The sequence below is a fragment of the Symphalangus syndactylus genome, chromosome 24, assembly GCF_028878055.3.
Source record: "Symphalangus syndactylus isolate Jambi chromosome 24, NHGRI_mSymSyn1-v2.1_pri, whole genome shotgun sequence".
Classification (NCBI taxonomy): domain Eukaryota; kingdom Metazoa; phylum Chordata; class Mammalia; order Primates; family Hylobatidae; genus Symphalangus; species Symphalangus syndactylus.
The window spans coordinates 61,575,756-61,591,814 of NC_072446.2; the positions used below are offsets into that span (position 1 = coordinate 61,575,756).

Here is a 16,059-nt window from a genome sequence, read left to right on the forward strand (position 1 = left end):
TAACTTAATTGTTAAAGGGTGAACTAACGCATTAGCAGGCAATTCCTACAGTTGTATTATGCAATGTATCTAATGCAAAATGAGAGAAATCAGAATGTGCTACATACCAGTCATGCTTTATGACACTATATTGTAGATCAATTGTAATTTTGATAATGATAATATTGGCTCGGTTACAAAAATGAGATTACTTCAGTAACCCAATCTGGGGCTTTCCCAAGAGCGAACAAGCATATCTAAATAGGGAAAAAATTAGTTGAAATGTTTATTAGTTTTATGGTTATAATTATATGAGGCAATTGAATAGCAGTTTTAACTTGTCTTTGACAAGAAAGGTTTTGAATAAATACAAATAAATTTTCAATTTAAGAAATGAAAGATGTGCTTATGTGAGAGAATGTGATATGCTTTTAGCCTGATTAAAACAATAAGCCTCAACATGTACCCATATATTCACACTTTTGGGGGAGCTGGCTGATTTGTTTCAATAAAACCAGAAAGCACCTTTAAAAATATTATCTTACCTATTTCCAGTATTTCATATTTCTTATAATATTATATCATTCTCAATTCTCTAAAATAATGAAATAGCAAGTGAGATTTTTAGAAACGTTTATTACAATTTTTATATTACACTTTTATTTAAACAAACAGACCAAAAAATAATTCTCAGTCTTAATAAAGACATAGGAAGACTGAGATGCAAATGACCTCAAATGAAAAGGACTTGGGGCTAGCAGAAATGCATAGGATGATTCCCCTGAGAATTCTTATTAAGCTGTAAAATCCATGAAGGCAGAGGCCATATTCGTTGATATCAATGGTACAATGCATGATTCCTGACACAGTAGGTACTGAATAAGTACTTGTTAAGTATATAACTAAGGGAATGAATGGAAGATAAGGGAATGAGAGAGAGGGGAAGGGGAAAGGCATATTTCTGGGACAGGTGAGACACCTCCAATAATGGACAATGACTCCTTTACCATCTTGCAGCCAAGTGAGGCTGTGCCACCATGTAGCCAAGCAGATCTAGCTCCAATTCCAGACTCTACCACTGACCTTGAGAAAGTTCCTTAAACTCCAAATTAAACTCTTGGAGTTTCTGTTTCTTAAAGAGTAATCACTTTTACTCCTCTCAGCAAACCTGACATGTGCCAGGCTCCATAGCATACATTCACGTGACCATATTGGTCACAGTACAGGTTTGCTGAGAGGAGTAAAAGTGATAACTTACATGAATGTATTTCACGGAGACTGGCACAAGCCAAGGGTCAGTAAATGTCAGCTTCCCATTCCATGACCTGATTTACAGTGTCATTCCTTGGAACCAAGCTAGGACTTAACAGAAAACCTCCACTATTTCAGATGAAGTCCAAAGTCTGGCGTTTTGTGGATCTGGGGCCATGTTCATATTTAAGAATAGTTTTCTACCCCACTCTGAGATGTTCACTGCTATGCCCTCATGGGAGTTTAAGGAAGAACTTAGGACTTATGTACAGAAGAGAGTGAGGAACAATGCCATCTTCAGATTTTCTTTTTTAATTTTGTGTTTGGGCTTAGGTCAATTAAAAAACTAGAAATACCATTTGATCCAGCCATCCCATTACTGGGTATATACCCAAAGGACTATAAATCATGCTGCTATAAAGACACATGCACACGTATGTTTATTGCAGCACTATTCACAATAGCAAAGACTTGGAACCAACCCAAATGTCCAACAACGATAGACTGGATTAAGAAAATGTGGCATATATACGCCATGGAATACTATGCAGCCATAAAAAATGATGAGTTCATGTCCTTTGTAGGGACATGGGTGAAACTGGAAAACATCATTCTCAGTAAACTATCGCAAGGACAAAAAATCAAACACCGCATGTTCTCACTCATAGGTGGGAATTGAACAATGAGAACTCATGGACACAGGAAGGGGAACATCACACTCCGGGGACTGTTGTGGGGTGGGGGAAGTGGGGAGGGACAGCATTAGGAGAAATACCTAATGCTAAATGACGAGTTAATGGATGCAGCAAAACAACACGGCACATGGATACATATGTGACAAACCTGCACATTGTGCACATGTACCCTAAAACCTAAAGTATAATAATGAAAAAAAATAATAATAATTACGTAAGCTCATAAAGTAAATGGATGTCAATATTTTGCATATTATCTGTTTTCCTCTTCTGGGTTATTTTGATTATTTAGTTCAAAAAGAATATTGGGGCTGGGCACGGTGTCTCATACCTGTAATCCCAGCACTTTGGGAGGCAAAGGCGGGCGGATCACCTGAGGCTAGGCGTTCGAGACCAGCCTGGCTAACATGGTGAAACCCCGTCTCTACTAAAAATACAAAAAGTAGCCTTGTGTGGTGGCACACGCCTGTAATCCCAGCTACTCAGGAGGCTGAGGCACGAGATTGTTTGAACCCAGGAGGTGGAGGTTGCGGTGGGCTGAGATCACGCCACTGCACTCCAGTCTGGGCGACAAGAATGAAACTCTGTCTCAAAAAAAAAAAAAAAAATTGGCTATTTTATGCCAGATAGCTCCTGTTTACTCCTCAAAACCCATTCTCTATACTTGCCCCTGTTCTCTGCCCAAGGCTGCTGATCTAGGTACTTGACATCAAAAGGCTCCCTCTTAACATCTGTCTCTAGTTGGGTTCAGTCAGTGGGGAGCCCTCCAGAATGCATTCAACATTTTCTTCCCTGGTTCACTTCCTGTAAGCTTACCATGAATGGACTATGTCCCTTGAAAGAAGGTCACCATTCTAATCAAGGTTCTTTACAACATGACTTTTTCTGGGTTCTGATATCCTCCCCCTCTCCTTGTCTCTTTGTGCCTCAGGTGGCAACAGCTGTGCTGTTGTTGGCTCCGGGTCCTTGAAAAACTCCTTGAGTTTCTCCTACACCACACCTGGCTCTAGCTCTTGAATTATCATAATTTGACTGCATCATCTGTTTGCTGGGACCTGATTGAACAGATGTGTTTTAAACGGACTGGTCACTGATGATGGCTAGCCTAAATCTCACATCCCTTCAGAGGCTAACTCTCTTAGTGCAGATGGTTATAAGGACGGCCCCTGTTCTTATGTTTCCATTTGAAAAATGATCAATATAGCAGAGTGTTTACCTTGTTAATTAAAAAACATAAAATATGTAAGTGTAATAAATTATATATATATATAAGATATAAAATAACACATACTCATTTGAACATGTTAAAGAATCAAGTATATTAAACAAACTCAACTCCTCTTATCTACCATTCCCTTCCACACTTTTCTCCATGGTCTTTTTTTTTTTTTTTTGAGACAGAGTCTCGCTCTGTCGCCCAGGCTGGAGTGCAGTGGCATGATCTCGGCTCACTGCAAGCTCTGCCTCCCGGGTTCATGCCACTCTCCTGCCTCAGCCTCCCAAGTAGCTGAGACTACAGGCGACTGCCACCACATCTGGCTAATTTTTTGTATTTTTAGTAGAGACGGGGTTTCACTGTGTTAGCCAGGATGATCTTGATCTCCTGACCTCATGATCCGCCCGCCTCAGCCTCCCGAAATGCTGGGATTACAGGCGTGAGCCACCGCGGCTGGCCTCCATGTTCTTACAAATATATGCAAATAGTTAAGGCTTCTGAGGTTATGACAAAAATAAATTTGCCACGCAACATAAATTTCTCTTTTATCAATATACCATGACTCTAACTAATGAAATAATATGTAACACCCTATGAGATTCCAAAGTTTGAGTAAAACTACTCCTATTACTGATGGGCACTTACATTGCTTCCAGTTTTGCTGTTAGAGATAATGTTCTAGTAAAAATCTGTGTGTTTGTGTGTGTGTGTCTGTGTACGTGTGTGTGTATCCACATACTGGGGCTTCTATAAAATAAGTTCTCTAAAAAGGGGATCCTTATATACTGTTGGTGGGAATGTAAACCGTACAACCACTAGGGAAAACAGTTTAGAGATCTCACAAAAAAACCAAAAACAGAGCTACCATATGATCCAGCAACCCCACTCCTACATTATACCCAAAAGAAAGCAATCACACCCCTAGGTATACCCAAAAGAAAGGAAATCAGTATTTCAAAGAGTTATCTGCACTCTAATGTTTGTTGCAGCACTATTCACAATAGCCAAGATTTGGAAGCAACCGAAGCATCCATCAACAGATGAATGGATAAAGAAAACATGGTACAGCTACACAATGGAGTACTGTTCTGTCAGAATAAAGAATGAGAATCTGTTATTTGCAACAAGGATGGAACTGGAGATTATGTTAAGCGAAATAAGCCAGGCACAGAAAGACAAATTTGGCATGTTCTCACTTATTTGTGGGAGCTAAAAATTAAAATAATTGAACTCATGGAGATGGAGAAAAGAAGGGTGGTTACCAGACATTGGAAAGGGTATTCCAGGGGTGGAGAGGAAGTGGGGATCATTAATGGGTAGAAACAATAGTTAGAAAGAATGAGTAAGAACTAATATGTGATAGCACAACAGGGTGACTATAGTAAATAATAATTTAATTGTACATTAAAAAATAACTGAAAAAGTATAATTAGATTGTTTGTAACACAAAGGTTAAATGTTTGAGGTGATGGATACCCCATTTACCCTGATGGGATTATTACACATTGCATGCCTGTATCAAATAATCTCATGTACTTCATATATATATACACACACATCTACTATGTACCCACAAAAATTAAAAATTAAAAAAAATTCTCCAAAGTATTATGGGTAAAAGGACATAGGTACTTTTAAAATTTAAGAGTTTAATAACTATTTTAAAATGCATATTAAAATATGTTTATTAAAATAAGTCAAAATTAGCTGAAATTTAGCACGCATAAGTATAGCTTGGAGAACACCTAAATCGTCAGTATTATTCTACGTTTGTAAATAATTAATCTGAATCAAATGTTTTGGTATGTTAGATGAGATTTCAGTTCAATGGGGTGCTTCTGATGTAAATGTAAACTACATCAATGAAACATTTTCACCTATACTTGAAAAGATATTTAGTTTCAATTTCTGACAAATTTCAAATATATGAACTTTTTAATGGTCTTCTTTTAATGTAAAAATAGTAAAACTATCTCAACTAATGGTAAGTCTCTTTAACCACTTTCTTTTCATGTTTATTAGATACAAAGCATGACAAGTTTTGAACTTAAATGCAAACGAAAATCTTGGCTAGAAAAGATTAGAGTAAGAAATTTTCCACTACTTTCTAATTAAATTTCTTGAAAATTAAAAGTATACTTTAGAAGCTTAAGTTTTAAAAACTTGAGAAGATAGGCTGGGCATGGTGGCTTCCGCCTCTAATCTCAGCACTTTGGGAGGCCAAGGTGGGTGGATCACCTGAGGTCGGGAGTTCGAGACCAGTGTGACCAACATGGAGAAACTCCATCTCTACTAAAAATACAAAATAAGCCAGGCGTGGCGGCACATGCCTGTAATCCCAGCTACTAGGGAGGCTGAGGCAGGAGAATCGCTTGAACCTGGGAGGTGGAGGTTGCAGTGAGCCAAGATCGCCCCATTGCACTCCAGCCTGGGTGACAGGAGCAAAACTCCATCTCAAAAAAAATAAAAATAAAAATATAAAACTTGAGAAGATATTAACTTACTAGAAATATATGGAAAATGCATCAAAAACCCATAAAGATATGTAAGAATCCTTCAGCTCAGTAAGAATTTCAAAGCTAAATATCATGTTCCCATGATAATTCTAAGCTTTCTGCTTCCATTCATCTAAAACCAACCATTAAGATGCTTCACGTATACCAAACATTGTACTAGGCACCCACTGCTTTTGTACAAGTGTAATGGAAGGCTAAAGAGAAATGGAATGCAATGGCTAAAAGTAATCACCAGATAATTACTCAAATTTACATTTATACGCTGAATCCTAACTAAAAAATAAAATAGCTTACATTCATCATTTCTGTTAGATGCCAGGCATATTACTAGCTAATTAAGTCCCCCAAAGAAGCTAATGAAGTAGGTACCATTTTCTATTTCCACTTTATATGTTAAAAAATTGGAACACAGATTAAGTAACATGTTCAAGACCAAAGGTTGGCACCAGTATTTGAAGCCATGTAATGTTACTAGAAAGTTCACACTCTTAAGCACCTCCCCTAAGAGAAGCCAAGTTCCATAACCTCCAACCCACAAACAACGTCAGAGTAAGGAATAAAGTGGAAATTATATAATCCCTGTTTCTCTATTTCTCTTTTTTAAACTACTGTAGCATATGAAGACTTTCTCTAGTAGTGCCAATTCTACTTACAATAAATTAATGAAAATTCAATGGAACATATGTTTCCATTTCTTCTTTTTCCAATCTAGACACATCATTTTAAAGCAATATTCTTCTTCCAGTTTGTTAAAGTCTTGTTACACATCTAAAGTATGCTGGCTCATGTAGAAGCTGACCTGGCTCTGCATTCACCCTAACGCAATGCTTGGATCATCAAGAAGTTTGAACTAACTTCCTGCACAAATCTAACTAATGACGTGGCCAGCTTATACAGTAAGGAATAAAGTGTAAGTAATATAGTAAGGAATATAGAGTAAGGAATAAAGTGGAAATTATATAATCCCTGTTTCTGTATTTCTCTTTTTTAAACTACTGTAGCATATGAAGACTTTCTCTAGTAGTGCCAATTCTACTTACAATAAATTAATGAAAATTCAATGGAACATATGTTTCCACTTCTTCTTTTTCCAATCTAGACACATCATTTTAAAGCAATATTCTTCTTCCAGTTTGTTAAAGTCTTGTTACACATCTAAAGTATGCTGGCTCATGCAGAAGCTGACCTGGCTCTGCATTCACCCTAATGCAATGCTTGGATCATCAAGAAGTTTGAACTAACTTCTTGCACAAATCTAACTCATGACGTGGCCAGCTTATAAAAATCATAAAATGAGCTCTTGTATGATTCATTTCCATTAGAAAGTTATGCTCTGAATCACCAAGCCAGTGGAACAGCTGACACATACTTTAGTCAGCTTATCAGGGTAGAAAATATGCCCAAAATAACAACCAAATAATGGAATATCCAAATAGATCCTGAAGACAATTTTCTAAGCATCTATTATGTGTCAGGCAATGTTTAAGATTTGATCTTTATGATATCTTAATCCTCCAAATAATCTTGCAAGTTGGGAATTTTACTTTTCCTATAACAAATGATGAAACTGAGGCTATAGTGAGGCTAAGTTACTTGCCCAAGGTCATGGGCTGGTAAGTAACTATTCAATCCAATGCTTGAGTCCTTTCACCCAACATCAAACAAATGTTCTTTTTAGTATGCTAGACTATATCTTAAGGAATTATTTTATTTCTCCCAAATTATTTCAAAATAGATAGATATCCAATGCCCACAAAAAAGCAATGTATTCAGTTAACACCAACATCAAAGGCAGTATTACTGGTTTTTAAACCAAAGTTACCAGAAAAAATAGCATTTACATACAACATACAAATTAAAATTGTAAAAATTTAAATATTTTGCTATACCTTTCCCATATTATTTACTAACATTATTATAATCAGAAATTTTGATCTCACAAAATCTGGAATTATCTGTAAGAGAATACTCCTTTGAAATATTATATTTAATATCCTGATAACATTAGCCAAGTTTTGACATTTAAAAAATGAAAATTCTCAGTATGACTTCAGGTAATTTGAACAATTAAACATACATCGCTATTAAAGAGGACATATATTTCTTAATTATCAATGCTGAAAGACGAGCTAAATTTAGATTTATGAAAACAATAATAAATAGTACATTAAAGTTTGGCTTTCATCAAATAAATGCAAACTGGCTAACCTAAGATTTTATATGCTTATCGCAAAATACACAAAATGAAAGTAAAATATATGTTTTCATTTGTCCTAAGTTTTCTATCATTAGCACTCCTCATCCTTGAATTTAGGACAATCAAATAGAGAATCTTCATCATAACCTGAAATAGCAAATAAAAAACCATAACTTTTCTTTTCTAAATAAGTCTAATTATTTAATTTCAAATTGTAGTTGGCTTCTATTAATATATAGTAAAATGTTAGTTACATTGTTCAAGGATGAAATAAATACATTATTATGTTTATATCAACTGTAAGTATAAAATAGTCATCTCCTTTAAGACATGGAAAAATATAACTTTTTGAATATCAAGTTTAATTATTTACTATACAAGATACATTTTTTTTCTGTACACAGGAGACAAATTATAATTTGCATCCTGTGGACATCAAAAAATACCAATTACTTTTGTATTATAGTTCCATCAGGCCAGCTGTGGATTCTATAATAGAGATTAGTTTTAGTCTGCTGCATTGAAAAGCACTGATACTAATCTAAGACAGAAGTATTATCATTGGTGAGAAGCTGATTACTGATTACAGAGGCTTTTAAAAATTATTATTATTTAACAAATCTCTCAGGATACCTAAATAACACTTACTAAAACTAGTTGTAATCTCTGAGACTTCTAAAGACCAGAAATAAAATAGATGCAGCAACAGGTAATAAGAGAATTTGCATATGGTATTCCAGATGCAATAGATGTGGTGTCTACCCAAAGAAGTATTTAATATTAATACTTAGTTTCATGAATAGTTATATAATTTTGGGCAAGTTACTGAAACCTCTATGCCAATTATAAAGAATACAAATTTTAATTTAATTATTTAACAACCATTTTTCAAGTAGTCACTGTTTGTGGCTGTTCTGGAACGATTGCTGGAAATAAACAGGTAAGTAAAATAGTCACATTAAATTATATAACTATAGGCCAGGTGTGGTGGCGTAATCCCAGCACTTTTGGAGGCTGAGGCAGGAGGATTGCTTGAGCCCAAGAGTTCCAGTCTGTGCAACATAGAGAGACTCTGTCTCTACAATAAATAAATAAATACATAAATTGCTGGGCATGGTGGCATGCACTCATTAGTCCTAGCTACTCAGGAGAATGAGACAAGAATATTGCTTGAGCCCAGGAGTTTGAGGTTACAGTGAGCTATGATTGCGCCACTGAACTCCATCCTGGGTGATAAGGCAAGACCTTGTATCTTATAAAAAAAAAAACCAGATATAACTGTAGTAAATAAATCTATAAAGTATATGTTGTTATTTTTATAATACATAATATTTAAACATCAGAATCATGATGTTGAAGATTTTTTATAAAATTTTTTACAAGTTGATGAGAGATTACGATATTCTATTTTGCAAAATTCTGCCCTCTCGGATGAAGCTGAAGTCTGGTGAAGATAGCATAATTTGTTTTTTCTGGTTCCTCCTCCCACCCACTCCTGCTAAATACAACTGTAAATGCTGGAGATAATGCGAGAGGCAACCAAAGGAGAACTCTGAAAGGTGCAAGAGAAGGGTAAACTGATTAGAGAACCCAGGTCTGGAGGAACAGCATAGTTGCAGGGCATCTTACAATCTCCTACCAAAAGGAAGAAGGTGACCCAGGGCCAGCATTCTCTGACATCCAATGTAGCAACAGAAGGCAGCCCAGGTAGGCTCAGTCCTCCCTGGGATTGAACAGGAGCCCCACTGAAGATAAGCTGATGAACCAGCAGGAAAAATGTTCTCCTTCTCAATAGGGCCTGAGACTGCCCTCCCCTACCAGAAGACACAGGACAGCACCAGCACCGGGGGATCAGGCCTCAACTGCCAGGAGGATCTACGGACCTGATTTTCCTCTCCAACACCAAGGGACACTGATGGCTGGGGAGCACTGGCACTGGGGAATCTTACCACAAGCACCCAGCCCAAGAAGGGCTTTCCGTCTCCCACAGACAGGAGGCATCCTGTCTCAACAAGCCTCTGGCCTCAGAAGTCATTTCTTTTCCACCAGGCCTGAGAATCCCCTCCTTCACCAAGATACTTGTGAGTGGGAGATGCTGGTGAGGGAGGGGTGGAGGGGAATCTCCACCTCAATAAGTAGCTGGGCCTGGAAGCACTCTTCATCTAGTCAGACCAGAGACTTCCTTTTCCCCACCTAGAAACATAAAGAAGCCTAGCCTAGAAAAATGTGTTCTGTCCCCTCAGGCATCACAGTATAGACCCCTGGGAGCCCCACCAGCACCAGATACACAAGGTCCACCAAAATAAGACCAAAAAATCTTGGAAAATTAAATTGTCCTTAGAACTACTGCCCACTAAAGTAGGCTAGGACCTATGATCTAAACCTAACAGAGTTACTACCTACTAAAATAAGGGATTTAAATAGGACCCAGAGTCTCCTAAAATGAGCAGAGCCTCAGAAACCCATGGGACAAAACCAAAAGATCCCAGAAGTTGAGAAAGAGAGTAGGGCCTGAAGGAGTACTGAAAGACACAATAGCTGACAATGTCACAAATTTTGTGAAAGAGATAGACCAACAGATTCATGAAGTGAACCCCAAATAAGATAAGCCAAATAAGATAAATTTTTTTTAAAATCCATGCTATAATTAAATTTCTGAAAACTAAACACAAAGAAAAAAAAGCTTGAAAGCAGCCAGAGAGAAATAGAACATTTCCTACAAAGGAACACCAATTCAAATGACAGCAGATAGTCCTTGGCTGGCAGTCGCTTCAAGAATTACCTCAGCAGAAAACAGCTGCCTCACTCTAGATCATGCCCCTTCCCTGGGTGGCTCATATCCAATATCTTGGGGATATGAGTCTTGGTCCTCTGCCCAGTGCTGATACTTATGGGGATATAAAGGCCCAGGCCTTGCCCCAACTCAAGACAACTCTGAAGGGCCATCTCAGCTTCCTAAAGGTTCACCTGAGGCCTTTGTTGAGACTACAACATAGTTCAACTTCTCCCACTACTCAGTTTTGCCTCCTTTTCCATTCTTTCACAGGTTTTTATCCTAAAAATGTTCCCTGAGTAATATCCTGCATGCTAATCTTTACCTTTATCTCAGAGTCTGCTTTCTAGGGTACCTACCCTTCAACCATAATCATGGGAGTGGGTAATAGCAGGAAAAAGCAAGGCCTAATCAGGAGACATTTAAACTAAATGGAGTGAGTCTTTGACCACTGGAAGCTCCCTTTACAACACGGGGCATCTGATGCCTCTTTGCCCTTAGTTTTAGTTTTCAATTCCAGTGCAATAAGAAAAGCTTTCCTTAACATCTTACAGCATTTGGCTAGTTTGAACCTTCATTTACAAATGTTGCTTTAAATTAAAATTCTAACGTTTTAATTTTTAAATTAGACTTCCAACCTCCAATGAGTAAAATTAAAATTAATATATAAAATATTAATGATAATGATGCCAGTGTATGGAGTCATTGTTAGATCAAGTATAAAAAGTATAATTTTGAATATTTTTTAAATGAAACAGTATAAAAAGCATTCTGAAAACAATTTTTTTCTTTAAAAAAATACCTAGAAAGAAGTAGACCTATACAAATTTGTGTGGAGGAAGCAAGGAAGCAAGTTCTTGGACACGGAACTATTCTTACAGATCTGAATAATGTAAGTATCAAGAGCCTGATGTTTTCTATGTAAAATCTTGTGCTACAACTTTAAAATTTCAAAATGTAGTAACAGTTTACCTCTTACTCAATGAACAGTGTTGTGCTAGCCTTGAGAACTTGCTGAAATCATGCCACAGACGACTGATTTTCTTAGAGAACACTTGGTGATCTCATTGCCCCCAGTGCCCAGGGAGTCATCACAAGCCACTCTAATTCATCCCAACCTTTGTATGTTTTGATTGAACTCCCCGGAATCTTGAAGCTTCCTGTTTTCTTAATCTCATGATACTACCCTCTTCGCTTGTGCATTTGAACTCCTACTATGCTTCACTAATGCTACTTGCCAGGTCCTTCCAGTAGCCAAACTCTGTCCAGTCCCCTTCCCACCTCCCAATTCTCTGGACACAAGAGACCACTGCAGAAAGATTATTCTGATGTTAACTCTCATTGCCTAGTAGTCAATACTCTCTACTTCCTCTATGGTACCCGAGAGACTGACAGTCTCAATTATGCCATCAGCCTGAGCTATAATTCACTTTTTCTGCCACATCTTGGCCTTTTACTGTGATTCTGCAAAAATGATACAGGCGTAGATAATAATAAAGTTGAATATGTGTTTTAATACAAAGAAACATTTCTTAATAGAAGAATGAAAGGATTAGACCAAATTACCTTTTTTATTCCTGTTTAGTTAATCCACTCTATTTTTGTTCCTCATTAAAATATTAAGTCAGATATTGCTCGCTGTTTCTGCCCACCAGGTTAGTGGCAGAATCAGTACCAACTGACTGTGAGTCAAATTATAGAAAGAAAGGTAATACGCCAGGCATGGTGGCTCATGCCTGTAATCTCAACACTTTGGGAGGCTGAGGTGGGCGGATCACTTGAGGCCAGGAGTTTGAGACCAGCCTGGCCAACATAGTGAAACCCTTTCTCTACCAAAAATACAAAAAGTTAGCTGGGCGTGGTGGGGCATACTTGTAATCCCAGCTACTAGGGAGGCTGAGGCATGAGAATCGCTTGAACCTGGGAAGCAGAGGTTGCAATGAGCTAAGATTGCACCACTGTACTCCAGCCTGGGTGACAGAGGGAGACTTTGTCTCAAGAAAACAAAAGGTAATAAATGAAGGTTTACTCATTTATTCATTTCCAAGCTACAAAGTGATTAGTAGCTCGGTAGTCAAGACTAGATAGCATGCAGTTGCATAATATTCAGGAAATGCAGTATATTTGTTGTTTAAAAAATTTAAAACAGTGATATGTTTCTTTTCAGTTCTACAGTTTAATTCTAATAAACTTACCATTGCTACTAGTTTTTATAAAGATAATATTTCTAATTGGTAATTTTTAAAGTGAGACAATAAACTCCAAAAGAATACATCAGACAGATATATTCAGCAGTTGGTTCAACTTACCTCTTCTAAAATTGTTAATCTCATGACTTTTAAAATATTTTCTAAATATTCATTTATATAGAGGCATGGCTGATGTTTTCATTCAAATTGATCCTCAAATTTAAAACTTTTTAGTGCATATTCAGGTACAGGAAAGTTTTAAAGGTCACCAATCAGATTCAAACGAAATAACACTACCCCAAGACTCTGAAAGGTCTTGGGGTAGTGTTATATCAGACTCTGAAAGGTTGAAAACAAAGAGAAGATCCTGAAAGCAGTAAGAGAAAAGAAGCAAATAACATATAAGGGAATTCCAACACATCTGGCAGCAGACTCCTCAAGAGGAACCTTGTAGGCCCAAAGGGAGTGGGATGATATATTCATAGTGCTAGAGTTAGAAAAGCTGCCAAAGATACTGTATCCACCAAAGCTCTCCATCAGAAATGAAGGAGAGATAAAGACCTTCCAAGATGAACAATTAATTGCTATCAGACCTCTTCTTAAAAAAAAAAAAAAATGCTAAAGGGAGTTCCTCAAACTGAAAGAAAAGGATGCTAATGTGTGAAAAGATGCTAATGTGTGAAACTATCTGAAGGTACAAAACTCACTGATAAAAGTAACTTTGCAGACAAACTAGACTTAATTTAATATTTACTCTAATACTGTAATCATGGTGTGTAAACCACTTGTATATTTAATATCAAGACTAAAAGAAAAACTATTAAAAATAATTATATTAATTAATTAATTATGGTATAGGCAACATAAAAAGATGTAAATTGTGACATCAACACTTCAAAATATTGAAGGGAATGGAGTTAAAGTATACGGGGGTTTTTTGTGTGATTCTTTTCTTTTTAAGGTAAGTTGTTATCAGTTTAAAATAATGTGTTATAACTGTAAGATGCTTTATGCAAGCTTCATGGTAACCACAAAGTAAAAACCTATAAAAAATAAAATACAAATAAGAAACAAGGAATCAAAACACACTAGAGAAAACCACCTAACCACAAAAAAGGAAAGTAAGAGAAAAAGAAAGAAAAGATCTACAAAACAACTGGAAAAAAAAAATAACTGGGCCGGGCGCGGTGGCTCACGCTTGTAATCCCAGCACTTTGGGAGGCCGAGGCGGGTGGATCACGAGGTCAGGAGATCGAGACCACGGTGAAACCTCGTCTCTACTAAAAATACAAAAAAATTAGCCGGGCGTGGTGGTGGGCGCCTGTAGTCCCAGCTACTCGGAGAGGCTGAGGCAGGAGAATGGCGTGAACCCAGGAGGCGGAGCTTGCAGTGAGCCGAGATTGCGCCACTGCACTCCAGCCTGGGTGACACAGCGAGACTCCGTCTCAAAAAAAAAAAAAAAAAAAAATAACTAAACGGCAGGAGTACACCCTTACCTGTCAACAATTACCTTGAACGTAAATGGATTAAATTCTGCAATTAGAAAACATAGAGTGGCTGAATAAATTTAAATACATGCTGCCTACAAGAAACTCACTTTACCCGTAAGTAAATACATAGCCTAAAAGTGAAGAGATGGAAAAAGACTTTCCATGCAAATGGAAACCAAAAAGAACAGAGGTGGCAACATTCATTGCAGATAAAATAGACTTTAAGTCAAAAAATGTGAAAAGCAACAAAAATATATTGTATAATGATAAAGGGGTCAATATAGGAAGAGGAAATAAAATTGTAAATATGTATGCACCCAACATCAGAGCACCTAAATATATAAAGTAAATGTTAATAGACCTAAAGAAAAAGATAGACTGCAATATATTAACAGTAGAAGACTTTAATATCCCCCTTTCAGTGATGGACAGATCCATCCAAGCAGAAAATCAACAAAGAAACATCAGAGTTAAACTGCATTCTAACCAAATGAACCTAAAGGACATTTATGGAACATTCCAACATCTGTAGAATATACATTCTTCTCAATAGCATATGGAACATTTTCTAGGATAGACCACATGTTAGACTACAAAACAAGTCTTAACAAAATTTTAAAAATTGAAATTGTATCAATAACATTTCTGGCCACAATGAAATAAATGTAAGACCCAAAACTATGAAACTACTGGAAGAAAACAAACACTTCATAACATAACATTAGCTGGGCAAGGTTTTTTTGGATAAGACCTCAAAATCACAGGCAATGAAAATAAAAACAGACAAATTGGATTAAATGAAACACAAAAGCTTCTGCACAGCAAAGGGAAACAATCAACAGAATGAACGGACAAACTGGCAAAATGGGAAAAAAAATATTTGCCAGCTATGCGTCTAACAAGGGTTTAATATCCAGAAAATATAAGGAACTCAAACAGCTCCAAAGCAAAAAAAAAAGCAAATAATAATAATAAAAAAATAATCCAACTAGAAAATGGGGAAAAGATCTGAAGAAGCATTTCCCAAAAGAAGACATACAAGTGGCCAACAAGTGTATGAAAACATGCTTACCATCAATAATCATCAGGGAAATGCATATAAAAACTAAAAGGAGACATCATCTCACTCCAGTTAGAAAGGCCATCATTAAAAAGACAAAAGATGACAAATGCTGGCAAGGATGTGAAGAAAGGGGAACTCTTACACACTGTTAGTGGATATGGAAAGTAGTTAAGCTATCATAGACGACAGTATGGAGGTTTCTGAAAAATTTAAAAATAGAATTACCATATGATCCATCAATCCTACATCTAGGTATCTATCCAAAGAAAATGAAATCAGAATGTCAAAGAGACATCTGCACTGCCAAGTTTGTTGAACCATTATTCACAATAGCCAAGAAAAAGAATCAACCTAAGTGTCTATCAACATATGAACAGATTGAAAAATTTGGTGTCTATACACAATGGAATACTATTCAGCCTTAAAAATCAAGACAGTTCTGTCACTTGCAACAATATGGATGAACTGGAGGGCACCATAAGTAAAATAAGCCAAACATAGAAAAATAATTACCCCATGACCTCACTTACATGTGAAATCTAAAAATGTTGATCTCATATAAGTTGAGAATAGAATAGTGGTTACCAGCGGCTGGGAAAGGCAGGGGGCTACAGGTGGAAGTGGAGAGGGTGGTCAGCCGGTATAAAGTTACAGTTAGATAGGAGGAATAAATTCCAGTGTTCTATTGCA

At 36.8% G+C, this 16,059-nt stretch overlaps 1 protein-coding gene across 7 annotated transcripts in view; it reads right to left on the reverse strand.

The window, feature by feature from the left end:
• Positions 1-16,059, reverse strand: part of MACROD2 (mono-ADP ribosylhydrolase 2) — a 2,104,525-nt gene that overhangs the window by 1,579,285 nt on the left and 509,181 nt on the right. The gene's annotated exons all lie outside the window — the stretch shown is intronic.